Source organism: Schistocerca serialis, chromosome 2 (genome assembly GCF_023864345.2).
Source record: "Schistocerca serialis cubense isolate TAMUIC-IGC-003099 chromosome 2, iqSchSeri2.2, whole genome shotgun sequence".
Lineage (NCBI taxonomy): Eukaryota > Metazoa > Arthropoda > Insecta > Orthoptera > Acrididae > Schistocerca > Schistocerca serialis.
The window spans coordinates 224,787,285-224,810,068 of NC_064639.1; the positions used below are offsets into that span (position 1 = coordinate 224,787,285).

Consider the following 22,784-nt stretch of genomic DNA (forward strand, 5'->3'; position numbering starts at 1 on the left):
CTTTTGCTAAACAGAAAAATCTTCCTACCTTTTTTAATATTTCTATTTACGCCTGAAATCATCGATGCAGTAACCGCTTTATGATCGCTGATTCCCTGCTCTGCGTTAACTGTTTCAAATAGTTCGGGTCTGTTTGTCACCAGAAGGTCTAATATGTTATTGACACGAGTCGGTTCTCTGTTTAACTGCTCAAGGTAGTTTTCAACAGACCTACGGTTGTAAAACTGAATGTGGCCTCAGCAAGCCGCTACGGGTCTAGTTTGACGTCAGACATGTGGTAAACTATTGTTGTGATGAAACTATGCAGCAGAAGGATGATGCCCACTTTTCTACTTTGGGGATGGATATTGAATTGATAAATATACTGCAGCCACGTTAATTTTTCCTTTGAATAGCCACCGGAATTCGTGCGCCAGCCTATTATAACGGTCTCTTTCCGCAGTTCGACAAGAGCAGAAAATAGTTTGAGAACTCTATTTTGGCAGGTGCTGTAGTTAGCACACTGGGCTCGCATTCAGGAGGACAACAGTTCAAGCCCGCGTCCGCCCATCCTAGTTTAGGTTTCCCGTGATTTCCCTAAATCGCTTCAGGCAAATGCTGGGATGGTTCTTTTGAACGGGCACAGCCGATTTCTTTCCCTAATCGGATGGGACCGATGACTTCGCTGTTTAGTCCTCTCCCCCCAAATCAATCAACAAACTAATGTTCTGTAAATATTCACATCTGTCTTGAATGACCGTCGCGTCAAAAATGATGCATATTTTCTCGTGAACGTTCTATGTGAGAATTCTGTACCCTACATTCCAGGAGGGACAATTGCCCCCTTTTTGTCCCCCCCCCCCCCCCTTGAGGACGCTCAGGCTTGCCAGCCTCAAATATCTGCAGTCATCTAGCTTTCTGCTAACACGATGCATTTTTTTCCTAGAGTCTGCAAGTTACGCTGAAGCTCCAAAGAAACTGGTGTTGGCATGCGTATTCAAATACAGAGATATGGAAACAGGCAGAATACGACGCTACTGTCAGTATCGCCTATGTAAGACAACAAATGTGTGGGGCAGTTGTTAGATCGGTTACTGATGCTACAATGGTAGGTTATCAAGATTTAAGTGAGTTTGAAAGTGGTGTTATAGTCGGCGCACGAGCGATGGGACACAGTACCTCGCGGGGTAGCGATGAAGTGGGGATTTTCCCGTCCGACCATTACACGAGAGTGCCATGAATATCAGGAATCCGGCAAAACATCAAATCTCCGATATCGCTGCGACCGGAAAAAGATCCTGCAAGAACGGGACCAACAACGACTGTAGAGATCGATCATCGTGACAGAAGTGTAAGCTTTCCACAAATTGCTGCAGGCTTCAATGCTGGGCCATCGAGAAGTGTCAGCGTGCGAACCATTCAATGAAACATCACCGATATGGGCTTTCGGAGCAGAAGGCCCACTCGTGTACCCTCGATGAGTGCACGACACAAAACTTTACTCATCGCCTGAGCCCGTCAACACCGACATTGGATTGTTGATGACTGGAAACATGTTGCGTGACCGGACGAGTCTCGTTTCCAATTGTATCGAGCGGATTGACGTGTTCGGGTATAGAAACAATCTCATGAATCCATGGACCCTGCATGTCAGCAGGGGATAGTTCAAGATGGTGGAGTTGGACTGATATGGGATCCCCGATACGTCTAGACAGGTGACGTGTATGTAAGCATCATGTTTGATCCTGCATCCATTCATGTCCATTGTGCATTCCGATGGAATTGGACAATTCTAGTACCACAATGCGACACCCCACACGTCCAGAACTCCTACAGAATGGCTCTAGGAACACTCTTCTGAGGTTAAACGATTCCGCTGGGCTCCAGACTCCCCAGACATGAACATTACTGAGCATACCTCGGATGCCTTGCAACGCGTTGTTCAGAAGAGCTCTTCACCTGCTCGTGCTCTTACGGATTTATGGACAGCCCGGCAGGATTCATGGTGTCAGTTCCCACCAGTACTACTTCAAACACTAGTCGAGTCTATGCCACGTCATGTTGCGGCACTTCTGCGTGCTCGCTGGGAGCCTACACGATACTAGGCAGGTGTGCCAGTTTCTTAGACTCTTCAGTGTACATCTTGACGGGGCGAGCTAGCTTTGTCAGGACACAGTCTTTCAGAATGATGGGATACAAATTTCGATTTTGAAGCTTCGTGTCCAATGCACAAAGGCATTCTGCTGCTTATTTGCTGCTATAACGACTGGACGTGACGATTTTCCTCGTAGTATAGACGTCTTGTCTTGTGATAGTGGAATAGGCACTTTCAGTCGACTTCGCTCGAGACTGGTTGCTCACTTTGGAAATTTTAACTGGATATGTGATTGTAAATTACATGACTTTTCAGATTATGGAGAGTTAGGTTTCTTTTTATAACACCGTAACGTCAGTGTTATAGATGAAGTATCGATCTTCGATACTGTCAAGAAAAAACCAGGCTACTTGTTACCACTGTCAATAACGTTTTCGTCATTTGAACGAATATTTTTCTGAGCATCTCTCATAATGCCATACACCGTTCATCAAAAAAATAAACCTCATGTCATTTACACTACGTATTCTTCTGCGTTTGATTGGATTTCTTTTCTCGTGGAGCGGAAGCCAAGCTGTCTCGAGTACAGTCAAGTACGGTAATGAGGACACGTTTGATGCTGTGCGTTACGCGTACATCGACTCAGCGATAACACGGGGCAACAGCTTTACCGGTGCATTTAACTTGAACAGCACCGACCAGGCAAGTGATTCAACTAATATGCAATGATGTGAACAGTTGCAGTGAATACGTAAAAAGAGACAAGCAGGGAACAATGTAGCTTTGAATGTCATTTAATTTTCAAACAGAAGGAGAGAATATATGGTAAAAAAGTCAGGTGACAGGCTTCTTAGGTGACCAGACGGAAAACATGACATGCTCTCGATCTTAGCTAACATACTATTGTAATTAAAAAAAAAAAGAGTGATGAAAATTCCTGACGTTAACAAGGATAATTTTTCTGCATGAGGTATTTGCGGCATGAAAGCGCACTGCTGGAATTTTGCCATGTAGTTAAATATTGAAGCCACTGAATGTATCACAGGCAGTCGTCTGGAAATCTCTGAACTCCTTCCATATCGGACTCCGAGGAATACGTTACAGTACTGCTACGTCGGTAACAGGGTGATCGGCAACAGAATCCCGAGCCACTAAAAAGTCCACGTTTCCTCCTCCTTTTCTCATGACGTGCTGTTGTGCATTTCACCATCGTTGGGCAGAGACGTGTTACAAAGCTTCGTGCATTAGTTCCAGCACCTTTCGCAGCTTAAATGTCTTGTTATTTCTAGCGACAAATCGCTGAACTTGGCACCAGATCAATTCTACTAGGTTCAGATCGCAGTGTTAAGGTGACAGCTGTAAAAATGCAGCATTCAAACAGTGTGCTCGACACCGCGAAAATTATTGTTTTCCATGTTTCTACGAAGCTTATCACTGTGGCGCGTGTGTGACCACATCTGTCCTACAAAACAATGGGCGTATTCTAACAAAGAGTATTTGATCTTCCATTTTTCTCCAAAAAATGTAATTATGTAATGTTTTCTTAACTTCAAAATCTTTAACAATCTTTTATGAAATATTGACAATGAAGAATGTGTATTTGCAGTGAAAACCAGAATTTTGCGTTTGATCTGTAAGTAGAAACTAGAAGACGTGCATTTTTTTCGAAAACATCATGGTTAAGTATGAGTTAATTACCAAATATATTTGATAAATGTCATATTTAAATGGTTTGGTATACAAACCAAACAAAAATGTTGTAGAACCACCATCACCCTCCAGCCAACTCGATTATCAATCTACGACGCTAACACTTACGCCACGAAAATAATTGCAGTTTTCTTCCATACATTTATTACCTACTATTTCTGGAAAACCGCCAAAGCTGATTTTTCTCTATAATCTTGTGAAAAACATTAAGAACAACTTGTTTGGCCGGCCGGAGTGGCCGTGCGGTTCTAGGCGCTACAGTCTGGAACCGAGCGACCGCTACGGTCGCAGGTTCGAATCCTGCCTCGGGCATGGATGTGTGTGATGTCCTTAGGTTAGTTAGGTTTAATTAGTTCTAAGTTCTAGGCGACTGATGACCTCAGAAGTTAAGTCGCATAGTGCTCAGAGCCATTTGAACCATTTTTGAACAACTTGTTTCTAGCCATTAACGGCGTTCCGCGCGCTTATTTCATTACGAAGCAGGAAGCAGTGTCATCCATTTTTGCGGTACATATGAAGAGCGAGACAATCAGGACACAAGTAGCGCTTACAGAGACTATGACTGTACACAACTTTTGAAATAAAAATTGCGTAGTGAAAGTATGATTAAGAAAAACGTTGATGGCTGTTAAGGCATCAGAATGTCTTAAAGCTTCAGTTACAGTTACATAGTAATAAGATATCTATTACATAAGCTGGACCTGTTTCCAATAGTGAACGACACCGGTGTACGAGAGCTACGGCTGCTGACCAGTCATCGCGTTTGTGTTTGTTTACATCTGGTTTATTCTTATGATGAACGGAGTACAGTAGTGCAACACATTTGTGTCTTATCAAGTGTGGCCATGTTGCGGGTGGGCGGGAGGGGGTAAGCAGTAGTTTTTAACGAACTAAGGCAGGAACATTTGCTATTGTATTGTTGTAGCTAAATACGGGCTAATGTCTTTCATTGTTCATTCAGTGAATGCTTTCGTGATGTTAAGTAATGTGTACCCATATTATTTCTGATGTTTTTTTAATTGCTAAAAATAATACTTCCAGTTATGTAAGTAGATTTTCAATCTGTGATAGGTAACATTACGTTTGATTCCCATAATTATAAATACACCAGGGGAGCCTGTATATCCACAACTAGACTTTTTCAAATATGCGAACTTAGTCACATATTGCATAGTTTTACATTTTTAGTTTGTTACGTTGAATGATAATTATCACAAATAATAAGCACATCCAACACGGTTACGTTTTCACGCATTAACATGAAAGATGATTACGAAATGAGACGCCAGCGTAGGAAGATCGTATTCACTAACGAAAGATGTCGGTAAATTATTGACACTTTATTGTTTTCTTTTTGTAACATTTACGTTATTGCAATAGGCATTACAGTAATGGAGGTGAATCCCGCGTTAAGTGTAGAGTGAGCAATAAGAATCTATTTATATCCCATCATTACTGAAGCTACCACAGATAGGAGAAACAAAATTACAGTCTGTAGACAAAGAGTGGTCGAAAATTTAATGTTAATTATCGTTATATTTATTGATTAATAAATATATAAGGTGTAATTTACGTTGAATGTTACGTCTTCTATAAAGTAGTCAATTAACATCGATGTTTTGGGCACGATTACTATTGGCCATCGTTGTTTAGACGTCGGCAGATTGACGGAGACCCTCGTTCGGCTCCCTCTCTCACCACCGTTTTATTTCGTGTAATATTGTAGTGTGTATAGAATTCCACACGCCTTTACTACGATCTCTCTGTGGCGTGTACGTAGAGAGAAGACTTGTGTTCTCAGAAGTTTATTCTAAATTACGTAATAGAAAGTGTTAAGAGCATCTATTTGCCAGAACTGACTGCATATCCCACGTTCCGACCAGCTATAACCATCATAAATTTTGTATAAAGGCTGTGTGTTCTACGCATGCAGCTACAGGCATTGTTAATAAACGAAGAACGCGATTCATTTTAACAGTGGATTCTCGATGTTTAGGTGACTAATCGTCTCTCTTGCTTGATGATAGTGTGCGAGGTCGCAGCAGAGTTACACAACTTGAGTTGTAGCAGATCTTGTCCTCGTTATGATAACAGAAATAGTGACTGGGCATTTCTTGTGTCTTATCTTGGCTTCCGCTTGTGACAGCAAGCTGACAGTTCCGTGTGTAAACGACGTTATGACGTAATCGAATATTTAGCTTGTGCAATACCCCTTATCGTAGACCAACAGGTATAGACTATGTTAAAAGTTATTTTAGTGTGCGAGAACAGGCCCGGGAAAGAACAACATTTCCAACCGACCGCCGTGTCATCCTTAGCCATGCTAGCCAAGCCTGACAGCGCTAATAGGTTGGAAATGGTGTTATCACTGCAGTGAGGCCGTTAGTCCATAAACACTGAGATTCGTGAAAACTACCAAGTTGTGCATGATGTTTAAATTTATTACTTCTTTTCTACTAACTCCGTTTGCAAGACGTTTTGCAGAGAGTATCCACATATGCAGCTGAATGTACCTGCAAAAATTATATTGTACGAAACATATGTCAAGAGATATATAGTCACAAACAATGAAATGTGTAAAAGACTGTCGCATCATGGATGAAGTTTTGATGCGTTTATTCTTTAATAGTAAGACATACCTACAGTTGAGTCAGCTTAAGGAAATCCCTGGCACCTGGTAGAGTTTTTGACAGCTTTCAGCTGTGAACCACACAAGGCTTACGCCAAACAGCAGCCGTCTGTAGAGCTATGAAGAGGCGTTGCCATAGAGACGTTTACAAAATCACGTTGCAGACACGCGAAGAAGCTGCGCCTAGAAACTAAAATACCAAAAAAATGGTTCAAATGGCTCTGAGCACTACGGGACTCAACTGCTGTGGTCATCAGTCCCCTAGAACTTAGAACTACTTAAACCTAACTAACCTAAAGACAGCACATACACCCATGCCCGAGGCAGGATTCGAACCTGCGGCCGTAGCAACAGCGCGGCTCCGGACTGGAGCGCCTAGAACCGCACGGCCACGGCGGTCGGCTACTAAAATAACAGCACAGTTTATTTTTATTTACGTTTCTAATAGAAAATTATCAAAACGAACACCAGGGTTTTGCCGCATTTGTCAGTTGGTTTATAGTTAGATGTAGCGGCACCACCGTTTGAGATGGGAAAAAGGTTTGGTGCAATATTTTGCAGCGCACAAGTTACAGCCAGGTGTGGTCCTGTTGACAGTAAGTTGCGCTACCAGCGGTTGCAAAGTAGAATGGAGGCCACAGGGCCGTAGATCCGCTGAAAAGAGCAAACGCAGCGGTTTGCATGGCGCAAGTTACAGGCAGAAGGGGCCCACTGGCCTACCTTGGTGTTATGAGTACATGACTCGGAGTGGCGCGTTAGCAAAACAGAGGTGCAAAAAAACGGATCAAATGGCTCTGAGCGCAATGGGATTCAACTTCTGAGGTCATGAGTCCCATAGAACTTAGAACTAGTTAAACCTAACTAACCTAAGGACATCACACACATCCATGCCCGAGGCAGGATTCGAACCTGCGGCCGTAGCGGTCTCGCGGTTCCAGACTGCAGCGCCCAGAACCGCACGGCCACTTCGGCCGGCTAACAGAGGTGCACATCCACGTATAAATAGGCGCCAGCTCACTAACAAGGCATTCAAATGTGACAGCTATCCTGGACAGTGGGGCATGTCACACCACTGGCTACACACAGCAGCAGATGGGGCACCAGCATTCCAGTCCACGACAGATCGCTGGTTCGACGCTCTGAGGCCAACACGGGGTCCACAGCCAGCCAGTGGCAGGCCACGCCACGGCTCGCTACTGCGGGCAGTCTTGTTGGCCCCCAGCACACGCTGGAGGCATCCCGAGGCGAGGGCCGCAGATTCGGATGCTGGATCACGGGCGCTCGTTGTCGCCGCGCTCTTAGCCACTCTGGCGAAGAAGCTTGCAGCGGGCCACCCTGCAGCTCCCATCGAGCGGCGCTGAGACAACAGCGGTGAAGACCGCTGAGTCGACTGCTGGCGCATCCAGACGTCGTCACAATTCCGCAACCGTACAAGGCCGACAGACAGCAGGGCATTCCATGGGTCGCTGAGGCAGCCATTCTGCGCCAAGCCATTTCGCAGACAGTGAAGAGGTGTCCTCAGCATTGTAGGACCTGGTAACGCAGACTAAGGGGAATGCGGGCACTGTAGCTGAAAGTAATAAATCAGTTGGAAAACTCATACGAGTTTTAATATGGCGCATCCTGACAGCCCACCCACGTCTAATATCACCTCTAAAAAGGCAAATGAAATGTGCGTGGCTTAAGCTTCCTGTCAGTTTGGTCAATCACTTAGGTCAAGTAATGTTAGTTGACGCCATTTCAACGACTTGTGTGTGGATGAGGATAAAATGGTGATGAAGACAACACAATACTCAGTCCCTGAGTGGAGAAAATCTCCCACCAAGCCGGCAATCGAACCCAGGCCTCTCGCGTGGCATTCAGCCACGCTGACCACTTTTTTAAATTTCCATTTGTTCGTTATTGTTCGTTCTATTTGTTCAGGGTGGACGTCCCGAGATGCATGTTCAAGTTCATCGTTGATCCATTTGTTCAGTTTTTTTGTTACAGAGGGCAGGTAACCCTCTAACTAAACATGCTGAGCTACTGTGCTGGCACCACTCAGCTACGAAAGCACACAGAAAAATGAAAATCTTATGATTGTGGGCGATTTTTACACTTGTAATAGGTGAAGGAAGTAAATGTAAAGTTAAAGGAGAATATAGGATCGGTAGTAGAAATAAGGAGAGAGAAAAACTTCCTAGGTGTTTCTAGACTGACCAGAGGAATACATACTTTGGAGAAGGCGTTGAGGTATGGGAAGGTACCAGCTGTATTACAACTGGTGAAACAGTAATTCTGAAATCTGGATACTGAATTGCAAGGCGTCCCCAGGAGTAGATACAGACTCAGATTACTTTATAATAATGATGTAGAGTGGACTTTAATTAAGAGATCGCCAGACATGATCAACATGGAAGGACGAAGGATGATAAGGAGATGGTCTAAGGGTAGAATATTTGGTTAGTAATCTGTTCTCGGTCCCAGGCTCGAAATCTAGCACTGACTAAATTTTGATTATCAATCACCTTTGGCTACCCAAGACTTCCGGCATAAGAAGTCACCCTCATTCTGCCCACGGTCTTGACAAAGAGAGCGGAGGAGCAGACAGAGGTTCAAGGCACACTCTTGTCCTTGGGGTGGGAAACTGCCCCTAAAGGGGGATGAATCAGCAACGATCAGCGGCCTGAGGATGCAGAAGGCAATGGAAACCACTGCGTTACACATAACGTGTATCCAAAGGACATATGGCCTATAATAGAAAAGTGTCATGATGATCTCTCCATTGACAAAAGATTCCGGAATAGTCCCCCATTCGGATCTCCGGGAGGGGACTGCCAAGGAGGAGGTGACCCATAAGAAAAAGATCGAATAATCAGCGAAGGGATAACGTTTTACGAGTTGGGTGTGAAATGTTAGAAGCTTGGACGTGGTGGGGAAACTAGAAAATTTGAAAAGGGAAATATATGGGCAAGTGAAGTCAAATGGAAAGAAGACAAGGATTTCTGGTCAGATGATGGTTCAAATGGCTCTGAGCACTATGGGACTTAACAGCTATGGTCATCAGTCCCCTAGAACTTAGAACTACTTAAACCTAACTAACCTAAGGACAGCACACAACACCCAGCCATCACGAGGCAGAGAAAATCCCTGACCCCGCCGGGAATTCTGGTCAGATGAGGGTACGGTAATATCAAAAGCAGCAGAAAATGGTATAACAGGTGTAGGATTCGTTTTGAATAGGAAGATAGGGCAGGGAGTGTGTCACTGTGAACGGCTGAATGATAGGGTTGTTCTTATCAGAATCGACAGCAAAGCAACACCGACAACGATAGTGCAGGTATACATGCCGACCTCGCGAGCTGAAGATGAAGAGATAGAGAAACTATACGAGGATATTAAAAGGGTAATACAGTACCTAAAGGGAAATGAAATTCTAATAGTCATAGGGGACTGGAACGTAGTTGTATGGGAAGGAGCAGAAGAAGACGTTGCAGGAGAATATGGGCTTGGGACAAGGAATGAGAGAGGAGAAAGCCTAATTGAGTTCTTTAATAAATTTCAGGCAGTAATAGCAAATACCTGTTCAAGAATGACAAGAGGAGGGCGTATACTTGGAAAAGGCCGGGTGATACGGGAAGATTTAAGTTAGATCACGTCATGGTCAGACAGAGATTCCGAAATTAGATACTGGATTGTAAGGCGTACCCAGGAGCAGATCACAATATAGTAGTGATGAAGAGTAAGCTTAAATTAAAGAGAGTAGTCAGGAAGACTCAATACGCTAAGGAGTGGGATACGGAAGTACCAAGGAATGACGAGATATGCTTGAAGTTCTCTAAGGCTATAGGTACAGCAATAAAGAATAGCTCAGCAGGTGGTACAGCTGAAGGGGCATGGGCATCTCTAAAAAGAGTAGTCACAGAGGACAGAAATAAAAAACATAGGTACAATGAAGGTATCTGTGAAGAAAGCAGGAATAACAGAAGAAATACTTCAGATAATCGATGAAGGAAGGACAGAGAAATTCAGGAATGCAGAAATACACGTCGAAGAGGAATGAATTAAATAGGAAGTTCAGGGGAAGCTAAGACGAAATGGCTGCGTGGAAAATGCGAAGTAATCGAATAAAAGATTGTTGGAACGACAGACTTAGTATATAGGAGAGTCAAAACGACCTTCGGTGAAATTAAATACAAGTGTGGTAACATTAAGACTGCAACGGGAAATCCATTGTTGAACGCAGAGAGAGCGGATAGGTGGAAAGAGTGCAATGAAGGTCTTTCTGAGGGAAGATTTATCTGATCTGATAGAAGATGAAGTAGGAGTCGATTTAGAAGAGATAGGGGATCCAGTATTAGAAGCAGAATTTAAGACAGTTTTGGATGACTTAAGATCAGATAAGGCAGAACGGATAGATAACATTCCATCAGAATTTCTAAAATCATTGGGTGAAGTGCAACAAATCGACTATTCACTTTGATGGCGGAATGTATGAGTGTGGCGGCGTACCATGTGACTTTCGAAAAAATATCATCAACACAATTCCGAAGACTACAAGAGCTCATAAGTGCGAGAATTATCGTACAATCAGTTTAACAGCACATGCATTCAAGTTGCTGACAAGAATATTATACAGAAAAATGGAAAAGAAAATTGAGGATTAGATGACGATCAGTTGGCTTTAGGAAAGGTAAAGGCACCAGAGAGGCAATTCTGCCTTTGCGGCTGATGATGGAAACAAGACTAAAGAAAAATTAAGACACGGTCATAGGATTTGTCGGCCTGGAAAAAGTGTTCGACGATATAAAATGGAGCTAGATGTTCGAAATTCTGAGAAAAATAGGGGTAAGCTATAGGGAGAGACGGGTAATATACACTATGTACAACAGCCAAGACGAACAATAAGAGTGGACGACCAAGAAAGAACTGCTCAGATTAAAATGTGCTTAAGACAGGGATGCAGTTCTTCGCCCCTACTATTCAATATGTACATCGAAGAAGCAATGATGGAGATAAAAGAAAAGTTCAGAAATGGAATTAAAATTCAAGGTGAAAGGATATCAATGAAAAAATGCGTTGATGACATTGCTATCCTCGGTGAAAGTGAAGATGAATTGCATGTTCAGCTGAATGGACTGAACAGTCCAATGAGTACAGAATATAGATTGAAAGTAACTCGAGAAAAGACGGAAGTAATGAGAAGTAGCAGAAATTAGAACAGCGAGAAACTTAATATCAGGATAGATGGTCAGGAAGTAGATGAAGTTATGGAATTCTGCTACCTAGGCAGCAATGTAACCAATGACGGACAGAGCAAGGTGGACATCAAAAGCAGACTAGCACTGGCAGAAAGAGCATTCCTGGCCAAGAGAAAATCTACTTGTATGAAACATAGACGTTAATTTGAGAAAGAAATTTCTGAGAAAGTACGCTTGGAGCGCAGCATTGTATGGTAGTAAACATGGTCTGTGGGAAAAGCGGAACAGAAAAGAATCGAAGCATTTGAGATGTGGTGCTACAGACGAATATTAAAAATTAGGTGGACTGGTAAGGTAAGGAATGATAAGGTTATGCACAGAATCGGAGAGGAAAGGGGTATGTGGAAAACACTGACAAGGAGAACGGACAGGATGGTAGAACATCTGTTAAAACATCGGGAAAAGACTTCCAAGGTACTAGAGGGAGCTGTACAGGAAGACAGACTTTGGAATACATCCAGCAAACAGTTAGTGAAATAGGTTGCATGTGCTGTTCTGAGATGAAGAGATTGGTGCAGGAATTCGTATCGGGCCGCATCAAACCAGTCAGAAGACTGATGACTTAAAAGAAAGAGGGAAGTTGGAGGCTGAAGCTCGGGAATGATGATGTGCAGTTCTCTGATGCTGTATAGCTGTAGATACTGCCATAATGTATACGACAGGAAGAAGTTTAATTGAAGAGGAATTGGCATGCATTGCTATTTCTATCACTTAACAAGAAGACTGTTTCTCTCCTTTATACAGACCTTCAATGTACTCTTTCCATCCATCTACTGCCTTCTCTGCCTTAAGCAATGGACTTCCTTTCGCAGTCTTAATTTTGACGCTTTTACTTCTTTTCTATAGGCCGAATCAATCCTCCCAACGACAGTTTCCTTTTCGATCTTTTTTTATTTTTCCTGCAACCATTTTGCATTACGTTCCCTGCATTCCGTCATTGATTTCGCTCCCTAGTGATTTGATATTGCTGCATTCACGTCTTTTTCTGAGAATTTTTTACTTCCTTCTTCTGTTATTCAGTTTAAGAATTTCTTCTATCAGCCAATTTTTCTTCTATTTATCTTCGTTGTATCTACTTTCTATGTTCTTCTGCGACCACCCTTTTCAAACATGCCAATTGCTCTTCAATTAAACTGCTTCCTGTGGTATACATTACGGCAGTATATACAGATCTACAGAGAACTGCACATCATTATTCCTTAGTTTCAGTACTAGAGACAGAGTTTGGCAGAGCTTTGGAAGACTTGGGATCCCAACAAAAAAAAAAAAAAAAAATAGATATCAACACTTCGAAATTTCTGAAATCGTACAAATGTGTATGAAATCTTATGGGACTTAACTGCTAAGGTCATCAGTCCCTAAGCTTACACACTACTTAACCTAAATTATCCTAAAGACAAACACACACACACACACCCATGCCCATGCCCGAGGGAGGACTCGAACCTCCGCCGGGACCAGCCGCACAGTCCATGACTGCAGCGCCCAAGACCGCTTGGCTAATCCCGCGCGGCGGAAAAAATATCACCCACGCAACACAGAAGGTAATACTATCAGATAAACTGAAAAAGTTATGTATCCCTGCTGTCACGCTTTCCATGAATCAGCTGCACAAGGATTTTATGGCGCTGTACGTTAAATTCGTCGATTTGGAAAAAGCGTATGGGGCCTGAAGACAGCAAAATTAATTGCCGAAACTGGTTGCTTTCAGAATGAAACAAAATATCTTAAGGTGTACGGCTGTTGGTAGAGTTTATTGAATTGAAAAGTACGTACCAACCGATGTCCTCTGGCTGTTGACCTCCTATCTGGTCCCACACATGTTCTACAAGAGACCGATCAGGCATCTTGTGTGCCACAGGAATACCTCAACTTTACGCAGACAGTTCGGAGAGTCATGTGCCATGTGTGGACCAGCACTGACCTGTCGAAAAATGGTCACGCATGACGGGTGACACATGAGGGTTCAAGATGTCCGTGTCGTATCGCTGTTCCGTCAGAGTTCTCTGATCACTACCCGCTGTGGTCAAGTCATACCCGAGGGCTCTCCGCACGACGGCGGCGGGAATAACAATGCCCTGCTCTCCAAAACATTTGAAGAAGGGGGACCTCTTCCCGCGTCGCTGCCATTCTCCCCTACGATGGCCATCCAGGGCAGAGCCGGGATTTGTCGCTGAACGCAATGCGATGTCAATCAGCAGCAGTCCATCTTCCCTATCAGGGCACCACTACAAACTCACCTGTTCGTGTTGTGGTATTAAATAGGCCTGATGGTAAATTAACGATATATCGATTTTCTTCCAAAATGTACCGATATAAATCGGCGATAATTTTCTCCCAATATATCGATATCAAAATGTCAGTATCGAACGCCTAAATTTTTACACTAGTGGCCGTTAAAATTACTACACCACGAAGATGACGTGCTAAAGACGCAAAATTTAACCGACAGTAAGAAGATGCTGTGATATGCAAATGATTAGCTTTTCAGAGCATTCACACAAGGTTGGCGCCGATGGCGACGCCTACTACGTGCTGACATGAAGAAAGTTTCCTACCGATTTCTCATAGACAAACAGCAGTTGATCGGCATTGCCTGGTAAAATGTTGTTGTGATGCCTCGTGTAAGGAAGGAGAAATGCGTACCATCGCGTTTCCGACTTTGATAAAGGTCGGATTGTAGCCTATCGCGATTGCGGTTTATCGTATCGCGACATTGCTACTCGCATTGGTCGGGATCCAATGACTGTTAGCAGAATATGGAATCGGTGGGTTCAGGAGAGTAATACGGAACGCCGTGCTGGACACCAACGGCCTCGTATCACTAGCAGTCGAGATGGCAGGCATCTTATCCGCATGGCTGTAACGGATAGTACACCCACGTCTCGATCCCTGAGTCAACAGATAGAGACGTTTGCAAGACAACAACCATCTGCACAAACAGTTCGACGACGTATACAGCACCATGGACTATCAGCTCTGAGACCGTGGCTGCGATTACCCTTGACGCTGCATCACAGACAGGAGCGCCTGGGATGGTGTACTCAACAACGAACCTGGGTGCACGAATGGCAAAACGTCATTTTTTCGGATGAATCCAGCTTCTGTTTACAGCATCATGATGGTCGCATCCGAGTTTGGCGACATCGCGGTGAGCGCACATTGGAAGCGTGTATTCGTTATCGCCATACTGGCGTATCACCCGGCGTGATGGTATGGGGCGCCATTGGTTACACGTCTCGGTTACCTCTTGTTCGCATTGACGGCACTTTTAACAGTGGACGTTACATTTCAGATGTGTTACGACCAGTGGCACTACCCTTCATTCGATCCCAGCGAAACTGTACATTTCAGCAGGATAATGCACGACCGCATGTTGCAGGTCCTGTAGGGCCTTTCTGGATACAGAAAATGTTCGACTGCTGCTCTGGCCAACACATTCTCAAGATCTCTCACCAGTTGAAAACGACTGGTCAGTGGTGGCCGAGCAACTGGCTCGTCACAATACGCCAGTCACTACTCTTGATGAACTGTGCTATCGTTTTGAAGCTGCATGGGCAGCTGTACCTGTACACGCCATTCAAGCTCTGTTTGACTCAATGCCCATGCGTATCAAGGCCGTTATTACGGCCAGAGGTGGTTGTTCTGGGTACTGTTTTCTTAGGATGTATGCACCCAAATTGCGTGAAAATGTAATCACATGTCAGTTCTAGTATAATATATTTGTCCAATGAATACCCGATCATCGTCTGCATTTCTTCATGGTGTAGCAATTTTAATGGCGAGTAGTGTATTTTATGTTATATTTTTTCATAGTTTTCGGTAACTATTTGAAATTGATCTTCTGAAATTGTAGTAGAACATAATTTTTCTATCATTATGTAATGAATTGTTACTACTTTTTGAGCTTTCATCACGTTCAATCTTTCACTATGACTATGTGGAGCAAGTATATGTGGCAAAAAGGAAGAAGTCCAATTACACCGGCGCCTGGCGGTGTGAATGGAACAACAAGATTTCCGATGTGAAGAAGTAGCACGCCAGATGTGTTAAAAACAGTTTTTAACGCAACTGTTGTGCTAGTGCTGCACATCGGCATTCATCAATAATAGTTGAAGAAAATGATGAGCAAAAATCTAAATGACAAGATTGGTCTCTGTGGTGGGCGGACGTAATCGGCGCTCGGCACTGCCAACAGAAACTGCAACGTTTACCTTCACCAGGCAATTAAGGCTGCACCTGCTAGGTCCCTGGCGTCGCAGAAATGAAAAAGCAGGGAAATCGACATGAACTTTTCCGGACAAATCCAGTACGTGATGAAACCGAACGACAGATCTATCGTACACCTTTTATTGTGCCACTCACATGCAGTTATGATTGTTAACAAGGTGGCTACTGCCAAGCGTGAACATGCGTCGTTTTCCTTTCAGTTCTTGCTCTAAGAGGAATAAGCAGGCTACTAGCTTGTTGATGTACAGAGTATCTGATAATAACTCTATACTTAAATATGCACCTCTAAACCCGGCAGTATACTTACAATGTGCAGCTGATATTTTATAAGCAGTTACGTCGATATTTTTTCCGTCGATATATCCGTCCGATTTATCGAGAGCCAATAATCATACAGGGTGGTCGGAAATTCCCGTTACAGAGTTCTAGGACTTGTAGAGGGGGGTGAGTACATCGTATTTTGAAGAGGAACCCATGTCCGGAAACGCCATCCAACGAGACTATAGAGCGTCAAAGTTATAGGCGCGGTCGTCTGTAAATGTACGTATATACACGGGGTGATTCCGTGATGATGTTACAGACTTTCTAGGATGATGGAGAACGATAAATGTATCGATTTGAAGTAAGGATCCCTGTACCAGAAACGAACGAGTCGAAAGTTATAAACGAAAACCGTTCTGATACCTCTGACTGTTGAACACTTGTACCGGGTCTTGTGTTGCGAAGAGTGTAGGGTTGGTAACTTTCAATGGTGGTAGTGTGGACAAAAACGAGAAAAAATGTCCAATAAACGTGGGCTCTAAAGTGCGGACCTTAACAGCTGTGAACACTTCCTAAATAGAGGAGATGTGTTTCACATTAGCGAAGACGAACGAATGGTCATAGCTCCTCAGATATGCAATTTAGAGCCCACGTTTATTGGTCATTTTTTCTTGTTTTTGTCCACACTACCACCACTGAAAGTTACCAACCCTACACTGTTCGCAACACAAGACCCGGTACATGTATTCAACAGTCAGAGGTATCAGAACGGTTTTCGTTTATAACTTTCGACTCGTTCGTTTCTGGTACAGGGATCCTTGCTTCAAATTAATACATTTATCGTTCTCCATCATCCTAGAAAGTCTGTAACATCATCACGGAATCACTCCGTGTATATGTACATTTACAGATGCCCGCGCCTATAACTTTGACGCTCTATAGTCTCGTTGGATGACGTTTCCAGACATGGGTTCCTATTCAAAATACGATGTACTCACTCCCCTCTACAAGTCCCAGAAGTCTGTAACGGCATTTTTCCGACCACCCTTTATTTTTTTAAATATCGATATGTAGGATTCCTGATATTTTAAAAAATATCAACAGTCCTAATATTAACGGCAAGCTACACATGGGAAGGTGATTAACTAGTCTGCCTGCTCGTAATCCCAGACAAATTGCGCACGATGACACAGAATGTTGCTGGGAGTGCACGACTTGTTCTCGGATAGCTGGAGCAGATGTGAAGGTATTACGATGTGTTTGATGCACAACAAGATCACCCTACCTTTTGGTGGTCAGCCGTGGTCTACCGGAACCTTGGCGACGCGTATGCCTTCCTCACGTTCCCAGGCAGTCGAACGCTTTGCAAATCTAGATATTGCAGAATTCGCCAACCGGCCAAATGCAGGCCCACAGTAAGGCCCCTTTCAAACTTTATTTGATCAAACATTACAAGAGCCAAAAAAAATTTAAAAAAACACACAGCTTTAGATTTTGGAACTTAACTAGCGGCTGAATGCGCCGTACAATCTTATGCCTTACGGGCAAGACTACTTTAATTTAAAAACGGCTGAAAGCCAATAACCTAAAGCTCAACCAAAATCAGAAATTTAAAAGGCAAAGACTTATCTTAAAACAGTTCCTTAATTAGGCTGAAGACCCAAAGAATCTGACGCCTTAAGGGCAAAACAACCTTAATCTAAAAATCAGCTAGAAGCCATACAAGTACTAACAACGAGAACAAACAAAAAAAGGCAGTACACCCAAGGGCGCTCAGACGTTCTGAGGGTTGGCCTGGAATTCAAACACTAGTGCTCGCTTAGGTGGGATAGGCAGTCGGCCCAACCGTAGTCGATCCGACGACAACGTAACCGACAGGCAGTCAACGAACCCACCAAGACAACTTCTGCTGCCCAGCCAGCACACAACAAGGAGTTCGATGCAACAACGTGGAAGGTATTGGTGCCCACAACCAATTATACATTGAGCTGTCAAACTACACACCATGCTGGACAGCGACAACACGATGAGGAAAACGCACTGCCCGAATTTATGTCAACGGCCAGGGCAGGTGGTGGTGGTGGTGGTGGTAGTTAGTTTTTAACGTCCCGTCGACAACGAGGTCATTAGAGACGGAGCGCAAGCTCGGGTTAGGGAAGGATTGGGAAGGAAATCGGCCGTGCCCTTTCAAAGGAACCATCCCGGCATTTGCCTGAAACGATTTAGGGAAATCACGGAAAACCTAAATCAGGATGGCTGGAGACGGGATTGAACCGTCGTCCTCCCGAATGCGAGTCCAGTGTGCTAACCACTGCGCCACCTCGCCCGGTATGCCAGGGCAGGTAACCAAAACGTTAACAGACACAAGGCAGAAGATTACGCTGGTGCACTTCAATTCAAATAACGAAGAACAGTTAAACTCCACTGGAGGGTGGCTAAAATTTGCCAACTTGAAAACACGCGTTGTTGCTGGCAGGAATATCCCAACAGCCGACAACGAAATCCGAACGACACAATGAGAACAGTTGTGACTTGCTGGTATATTAAGTCAAAACTCAACTTTCGTGTCCAGGATCGGTGAGCCACGGACCTCATAGCAATGGGAACACCACCACACACTCCAACACCGCAAAGAGGCCGCCAGCAGGCCTGGACAAAGTACGCGCTGCAGAGATTTCCTCGCTGCTCCACGCCAACCGACCAACTGCCCAGGTCCGGAAACGGTGAAAGGACCAAATACGAGTATACATCAGGCGATGAGATGACCAACCGAACGACCAACCAACGGTGGCCCCACTCCAATCTCCCTCTGTCGGACATTTCATGTGTGTCGCCAGTGGTCGGCGAGCACTGGCTGTCGGCGCTTCACCGGCGCTCCGTCCCCGACTTCACTGCTGCTGCGTCCCGACTGCACTGCTGGTCCATCCCGAACTGGCTCCAGGCACACGACGACCGGGAACTACTATCGGTCGTTCCAGAGATGATACTACAGTGCACTTATCGACATGCGCTGCTGCTGCCGTTCATGGACAAGTTAGGCAGGAAGTTACGACGCCAGTAAATGGAATAAGAAAACGTGGTGGAAGTACTGTAATAGAAGATGACAATCAATAAATGGGATAAATGCGAACCGTGCACGGCTCACAACACTATACATGAATAAGACTATTGATCTCTGGTGGCCATTCTTCCTATCACAAAGAATTACAGCTCTAATCACTTACATACCTGCCAATGGTGGATTCATTGAGATCAAACTCGTCTACTCGATGCTTCGATTTTGTGTATAGAAAGAGTCCGGCAGTATAAAATAGTTTGAGGTATTCGAAATTCTCAGAAAAATAGGCGTCAAAGTTGCAGGGAAAGGCGGGTAGTATACAACATGTGTAAGACGCAAGAGGAACAATAATAATGGAATATTAAGAATGAAGTAATCGGAGTAGAAAGAATGTAAGATACGTGTACGGTCTTTCTTCTAGTGTTCAACGTACGCAACGAAAAAGCAATGACGCAATAAAAGTAGGGATTAAGGTACAGGGTGAAAAGATATCAGTCATAAAATGCTCTACTGACATTGATATCCCAACGGAAGTGAAGGAGAATTACAGTATCTGTTAAACGGAATGAACAATCTAATGAGCACAGAATGTTGTTTGAGAGTAAATCACAGAAACGTGAAGATAATGAGGAGTAGCAGAAATGAGAGAACAAGGAAGCTGAGGACCACGAAGTAGAAGAAGGGAAGGAAGTCTGCTACTCTGATCGCAAAATAACGCATGGGGGAAGAAGTGAAGGAGAAATAAGATTTGCATGTAAAAAGGAAATTCCTCGATTAAAAAATCTATTAATCTCAAACATAAGCTTTTGTCTCAGGATGAAATTCCTGAAAATTTAAGTTTGGACCACGGCATTGTGTGAAAGTGAATTATGGACTGTGGAGAAACGGAAAAAGACAAGAATCGAAGCGTTTGAGATGTTATGCTGCAGAAAGAAACCGGCAATCAAGTGAAATTATATGACAGAAAATCAGGTTCTCTACAGAATCGACGACAAAAGGAATATGCGGAAAATATTGAAAAGAAGAACAGACAGGACAGGGGGACATGTGTTAAGCGACGGCAGCACTAGCAGGGTGAAAAGTATTTAAACCGACAAACTGTGGAAGGTTGTAGAGGACATTAAAACAAATATTTATCACTAACAATCCAAGAGGATTATTTAAACCGGCGGAGGCCGTATCACGCTCTTCAGTTGTTAGAGACCGTATTACGCTCTTCAGTTGTTAGAGGGCATATTACGTTCTTCAGTTGTAGGCAACTACTGTCCGCCAATGTAGTTGTGCATTGTCTCTGTTTATTAATGGAGCGATACACCTGGAGTGAGTACACTGATATGGTTGGTGCGTACTACGTAGCACACCACAACGGACGAGCTGCGCAGCGGGTTTATCAACAACAATATCGTAATCGGTATCCGGCATCATACGACGTTTGTTGCTGTGTACCAACGTCTGCGTGAGACTGGGTCATTTAGCAGATAACCTGGACAGGGACGCCGTCGCACGGTAAGAAAGCTGCAATTTGAGGAAGCTGTCTTGCAGCATGTGGAGCGGGATCCTTAAAACAGCATTCGTGCAATTGCACGTAACATGGGGAGGAATCAGATGAATGTAAGAACAGTTCCTCGAGAGCAATTGTTAGTCCATTTTACTTACAACGTGGACTGGCAGAGGTGGTCCTGTACCATGGCCTGCTCGATCCCCAGATATGTTCCCTCTGGGCTTTTTTTGTGTGGGGAGAGATGCGCAACCTTGTTTACGCAACTCCTGTTGCATCAGAAGAGGATTTGGTTGCCCGGATAGTAGCAGCAGCAGGAACAATTCAGGGTACACCTGGGGTTTTTGCCCGTGTCAGACAGAACATGATCCCACGGTGTAACCTTTGTTAACGTGTCAATGGAGGAATTTTTGAAAATCTACTGTAACTGAAATTGGGTTGTGTTAATGTGTTGTCTCTTGGTCATAAAAATGGAAAAGTGTTTGTTGGTTTAATTAATTTGCCGCCAGAGAAATACTCCTCTACCGCTTTAAATACTCCTCATAGGAGAAAATGACATTAGGGAAAAATATTTGTATTGATGTCCCCTACAACCTCCCAGAGTTTGTCGGTTTAAATACTTTTCACCTTGTATAAAGCTTGCCAGGGGGACTCGGAACAGTGCAGTCGTCGTAACGCGGAAACGGAGCAATTTATCTAACGTCGAAAAGGGCATAATCATTGGCTTTCGGGTCCGCAGCTCGTGGTCTAGTTGCTAGCGTTGCTACCTCTGGATCAGGGGGTCCCGGGTTCGATTCCCGGCCGGGTTGGGAATTTTCACTGCCCAGGGACTGGATGTTTGTGTTGTGCTCATCATATCATCATCATTCGTGACAGTGGATAGATTGGACTGGGTAAAAAAAAATTGGGCTGTGAAAAAATTGGGACTTTGTACGGGCGCTAATGACCGCGCAGTTGAGCACTCCACAAACCAAACGACATCATCATCATTGGATTTCGGGCACTTCAGAAACGGATAAATTTGTAAACATTTCGCGTGTCGCCGTGGTTAATGAATCCGTGCATGGCAAAAAGGCGTTGTCCAAAACCGGCGCGAAGGCAATTGTGGTGCACCATGGGCCGTAGGTGACAGGGCTGAACGACGGCTGCGGAAAGTGTACGGCGAATGGACGCGCAACTCTTGACCCACTAATCTCTCACAAGGGAACCTCCCCATCGCACCCCAATCAGATTTAGTTATAAGTTGGCACAGCGGATAGGCCTTGAAAAACTGAACACAGATCAATCGAGAAAACAGGAAGAAGTTGTGTGGAACTATGAAAAAATAAGCGAAATGTACAAACTGAGTAGTCCATGCGCAAGATAGGCAACATCAAGGAGACTGTTAGCTCAGGAGCACCGCGGTCCTGTGGTTAGCGTGAGCAGCTGCGGACCGAGTGCTCATTGGTTCAGGTCTTCCCTCTACTGAAAAGTTTAATTTTTTATTTTCAGACAATTATTTTGCGAAGCTGCACAGGTACACAGAGCAGTATTGTTTACGTGATCGTGTGTCAATTATCAAAGTTCAGGCACTCACACATAATCAACTTCGCTCTCCAAAATTCCAGGACATGTTCAGATTTGCTTGGACACATGCAGGATTTGACGGTCTACACACGTTAAAAACATATATTTTCAAAGAGCACAGGGAAAACTGTGCTACTGTGAAACTGTTGCATTCATTTGTTGCAGTTTATGTGACAAACTCTTATGTTTTCATCACTTTCTTGGGAGTGATTATCACATCCACAAGAAAACCTAAATCGAGCAAGGTAGAAAAATCTTTTTCCCCATTCACCAAGTGCACAAGTTAGGTGGGTCGACAACATATTCCTGTCATGTGACGCACATGGCGTCACCCGTGTCGTATAGAATGCATCAGACGTGTTTTCCTGTGGAGGAATCGGTTGACCTATGACCTTGCGATCAAATGTTTTCGGTTCTCATTGGAGAGGCACGTCCTTTCGTCTAGTAATCGCACGGTTATGCGGTGCGGTCGCAAAACACAGACACTAAACTTATTACAGTGAACAGAGACTTCAATG

The 22,784-nt window shown here is 44.1% G+C and overlaps 1 non-coding gene across 1 annotated transcript; it reads right to left on the reverse strand.

The window, feature by feature from the left end:
* Nucleotides 1-18,397: 18,397 nt before the first annotated feature.
* On the reverse strand, nt 18,398-18,470 carry Trnaa-cgc (transfer RNA alanine (anticodon CGC)). Its single transcript has one exon. It is a non-coding gene; the product is annotated as a tRNA-Ala (tRNA).
* Between the last annotated feature and the right edge of the window lie 4,314 nt (nt 18,471-22,784).